This window comes from Octodon degus, unplaced genomic scaffold (genome assembly GCF_000260255.1).
Source record: "Octodon degus isolate 3935 unplaced genomic scaffold, OctDeg1.0 scaffold00237, whole genome shotgun sequence".
NCBI classification, from domain to species: Eukaryota; Metazoa; Chordata; class Mammalia; order Rodentia; family Octodontidae; genus Octodon; species Octodon degus.
The window spans coordinates 2,377,171-2,382,340 of NW_004524813.1; positions in this window are offsets into that span (position 1 = coordinate 2,377,171).

The window sequence follows — 5,170 nt, forward strand, 5'->3', positions numbered from 1 at the left end:
TTTCCCCATTATCATGACAAAGATGTAAAATGGAAAAATTATTCCATTATGTGTATAAAGAAAAATGTTCAGTTTTCATTTATATTAAAGGCTTATTTAACTATTTTCAAATATATAAAATCATGATGAGCGCCAGATAAAATATCTCATATAAGTCACCTTAAGTTTCAAGAAATAACAAGAAACCAGTGAAGATAAAATTGAAACTTAATGCATTATTAATGTGTTTTCAATTAGTTGAGAAACAAATTACAATTTTTGTTCATGCCATTGCTGAGGCTAAGTGATTTAGTCTCAACAGCATGAATTATTAAATTAAAAGTAGACTGTACAAGCAAATACATAATGATTGTTTTCTGAGTTTTCCTTTTCTACTTGTTTTCTATACTGTTTTCAGGCTTCTAACTTCATCACCAACCATTCAGTGACTGAGTTTATGTGAAACTTTTGTGGGTTCTTAAAAATCAAACGTCACACCTGACTCGTGGGCTCCTTTTCTTCATCAGCCAAAACTTATGCATCAACCTTTGACACATTCTGTTACCTGCCTCTGTTAATGAAAACTCATTTGCTTTCTCTGTTACATTTGCATATTTTAGAGAACAGTCTAAGTTCACTTAAAAGGGATCCCTTATTTAGAAGAGAAATGACATCGTCTCAGGCCCATTTACAAGAGGGAAGCAGTGAGTTCTCTTCAGAAATCAGAAGGTCCCTGCTCAGAGGGAGGTGGTGTCTGGCATGGCCTCTCATTCTAGTGGTGAAGGTTCGTCCAGCTCCCTGTGTAACACAGGTTACAGCAGTGTGCTAGAAGAGAGAATGGAACTCAAGAGCCAAAAGTCCTTGTAAAAGACCGAAGCAATGATAATTGAACAATCCATTTCTGTCTTACTTTTTTTAACTAGATCTTAGAAATGTGGCCCTAAAAATATGGAAATAGTATACAAAAGAAAAGAGGAATATTATTTAAACATGGAGACAAATGACCCAGAAACTCATGATAATATGAAAATTATAAAGTGCTCATTTGGGGGGGCTTTCAGCAAGCAGTTATATTAAGGCATATATTGCTAGTAATATTCTTATTTAAATATCACATAAGAAATGTACATAACTGTTTCTACTTATTCAAATAAATGTTTTTCATCATTTCAAATTTTCTATATTTCTAGCATCATCAAGACTATTGCAGTTCTGATCTTAGTTGCATATTTAGAACTGGCTAATTGTTTACAGCCTAATTTGACATGTGCTGACTATTTTAGGAAGTATAAATAAAATATTAATAAAACCTTCACATATTTAAATTTACTAAATTCTCAGTAACAATCTACTCTTTTAATAAGTTGCTACCATCTGAGTTTCCCAGTTTTATCTCTTTTTGTACTCTACCCATGCTTTATGTCCACATCCTATGTGGCTCTTTTGCCTTTAGACTCATTTATTTTATTTCTTATAAAGCTTATGTTTACTTTTATTTTTATATGAATGAAAACTGAAATAATTAATTTTTGCTCATTTTTTCTTTCCCCTGAGTAAGAATTTCCTCATTTCTGAAATTCAGTAGTCTTATTTTTTCTATTTATTTAAACTGCTTTATATAATTTTAATGAAAACATTTAAAATAAGAATTTTATTTTAAGAAGACCTTTCATTTAAAGCTTTTTTAATGTTCTAAGTTTGCCTTTGAACAAAATCATTCATTGTCAGCCAGTATGACTGGTCATAAACAAATAGAGACAAAAATTCAAGAAAAATAAAATATAGAAATTGGAAGAAAAGACAAGAGTAGCTAGGTTTCTGAAAACAGAACCATGGAGTGGTTAGCTGATAGTTTGAGCTACTATTTTTTCTGAAGGTCGTTGGTAATATTGATCACTTTGGGTAAGCTGAGACTATGGATTTACTTGAGCACAGTAGACTTATGGAGGAAGAACAAAATATTGAAAGCTTTTGCTAGTATTTTGGGCTAGAAAGAATGTAGTGAGAAAATGGAAAGACAGGAAATACATGGTTATTTTCTTCTTGCTGACACTTTTCCAATCTTGAAGTTTTGTGGATGAGAAATACAAATTTTTACTTAAAAGATCTAAACTAGAAAACAATCTTCTGAATTTTGAGTACGTTGAAAAGCTAAAGATTTTAAAGCAGGACTAGACATGGATCTGGGTCCGGACAGCACATAAACTACACAATTAAGGCTTCAAATGTACAAGCAATTATAAATGTCAGGCTAGAGTGATACTGATTCTTATCAAAATTGCAGATTGACATGCATGCAGGTGAACCTCAGAAAAGTTAAAACGAATTGATTCCATTCTGCTGGCCATGCAGAGCAAAAATTGCCTTTATCTAAGAACAATAATTAGACTTTACTGTTTATAGTAGATACTCTATCAATGCCCCACTCCCGGTAACATGCTGATGTCCACATTTGTAGCACTGGAGATTGCTTATTAATAATTAATAGAAATCCTACTTTTCCAAAGAATTTCCCCTGACAAATGACAGATTTCTGTGACATTATGTACATTTCCCAGGAGGTGTGAATATTGCCCTTCTTATAAAGAAATCCAATGGTTTTCCTCCTACTTTATTTTTTTTCCCCTCCTACTTCAAGTTGACTCTTGCTAGTTAGATTTGGGTTCCATGGATTTCTTCAGATACAAATACCAAATTGGAAATGTATAGTTTTCCAGTAGCTCTGAGCTTTGAGAGCCAGTGGCCCTCAGCCTTCTAGATCTCCAAGTGCCTTCGGCCCCTGTGTTGCAGCCTTGGACACTCAATTGCCTCTTGCTGCTGCAGATCTCTGCTGCTTCTGGGTGCTGCTATCTCCACCTAAGCATTTCTGCCACCTGTCTCTAGAACTTTTCAGGGCAAGCAGCTTCATATGTTCTCAGCCTTGCTGTCCAACAACCACTCTGCCCATGTTACCCAGGTTAAGAGTCCTACGTAGATTTGCAGGAATTTCCCAGCTCTCACTAGCCAAGAAATAAATCAGGTGTGGATGCACAGAGCCAAAAGAGTGAGGATTTGTTTGACCAAGACGTGAACTACAACACAGTAAAGAGAGCGGCGATTATGGGCAGGGACTCTCCTGGACCAAGCCAAGAAGTGTGAGGCAAGAGCTTCTTATATAGCAGCAAAAGGCCTGTGATGGGTCCAAATTTGAGCTGTTGACTGGTCCATGTGTATATAATGCAAGCATTTTAGTCCGAGTTCATAGATTAGTCCAAATTTATTTAACTTTATGGTTCAAATTCAAGTCTGCTGTTGTCAGTGTGGACACGCCTGGAGTAGAAGCAGGGTACCGAGAAGGTTCCCAGCTGCAGGCGTCCGTGCTCTACGCAGCTGTCAGAAGGAAGAGGGAAAGCTGAGCTGTCTTCACTCGAGTCAGGGGCCAGCCAGGCAGCCACACGCATTTCTGGGATCTTTCCCCATTGGCCACAACGAGGCCAGACACTACGGGAAGCACACATTTACCACGCCATTCTCTTCCTTACGTTACTATTGCTTTCTTTATGAGATTTTCTTGATAACTCTCTATGTTGAACTTTATTTCTAAAAAACTCAGATTCCAAAATAATTTGTACATTATTGGTTTTCTTTAAGCCTTCTTTCAAGCAAGGGAACATTCTGTTCCATAAATCGAAAACCAAGAGATAAAAGAGGCAAATGATTTAATCTAGATAATGAACTATGTAGAACTTTAAAATAAACCTAGTTGTGTGTGCTAAAAATAGATGAAAATGGGAGAAAATAAGTAAATGTACAGAATTTATTGAAATAATCTATTTTTACTTTTTTTTTCTTCTTTTTTTCAATGCATTTAGTATAGGGTCTATAGGGTCTCACTATGTAGATCAGATTCATAGTGATCCTCCTGTTTTCAGCCTCCCAAGAACTGGGATTACAGGCACATGCCACCACGCCCAATCTGGATTGCAATCTCAGTGCACCCTAGGGGCGGGGCCTGACAGTGGCACACTGGGAATTGAATCCCAGTCCCAATGTTTGCCTAGGCAGGCACTTTAGTCTGCTGAGCTATCTGGCTGGCCCTTATAATCTATTTTTAGATACAGGTTATTATACAAAATTAATGGAAGGTTTTAAAAACAGAAGAAAAAATTACTATAAAAGTTGATCACAGTAAAATTTGCTGAATAGGCAAAACTGTGAACCCTCAAAAATATGTGTTGCAGCACTAACTCCAAGTATCATATAACATTATCTTATTTTAAAAATAAGGTTATTGCAGATGAAATATGCTAGAAAGTAGTGATGATATGGTGGAATGGGACTTTCACTCCATATGACCCATTTTTCCATGAAATGCAAGAGAGACGCAGGGTGAGGAACTGAATAAATATGAAAGGAGAATGTCATTTAAAGATGGAAACAGAAATTGGAATATTGGAAAGATTTATGTACAACCCATGAGGTGTTAGTTTTCAACTCAAAATTTATAAAATTTGCATCAGAATCTGTCAAAGAGAGGAAATAAATTTTCCTTAACAGCACTCAGACAGAACCAACCATGCCGACATCTGTATTTCAAACTTGTAACCATCATATTGAGAAAATACTAGAATTTTTTGGTGTGTTTTAGCAACTCACTTTGTGACAATTTATTATAATACTTTTAGGAAAATAAAATTAGAATTTTTCAATAAGTCGAGGATTGTAGACATACCTTTAACCCTAAAACTCTGAAAGGCTGAGGCAGGAGAATCAAAGTCTGAGCGTAACCTTGACAATTTAGTGGCTTAGCAAGACTCTTTCTCAAATAAAATAATATAAAAATAATAAGAAGACAGGGATATAACTCAGTGCAAATGTCCTGAACTAAATCCTCACCACTGTATGAAAGAAAACAAGAAAATAAGAAGGAAGGAAGGAAGGAAGGAAGGAAGGAAGGAAGGAAGGAAGGAAGGCAGGCAGGCAACATGCAAATAGACATGTAGGTAGATCTGGGACATTGTAAAGTAATCTAAGACACATAAAACTCAAATAACAGGAGCAGAGGAGAGATTGAACATAAATTACATCTAAAAACATGGTGGTACAGGATTTTCAAAAGTTAGTTTTAAAATTAGCTATTCTCTAATAAATAGATATGCTTAGGCAAAAATCTATGAAGAACTAAATGAATCAAGATATACGTATATGTACT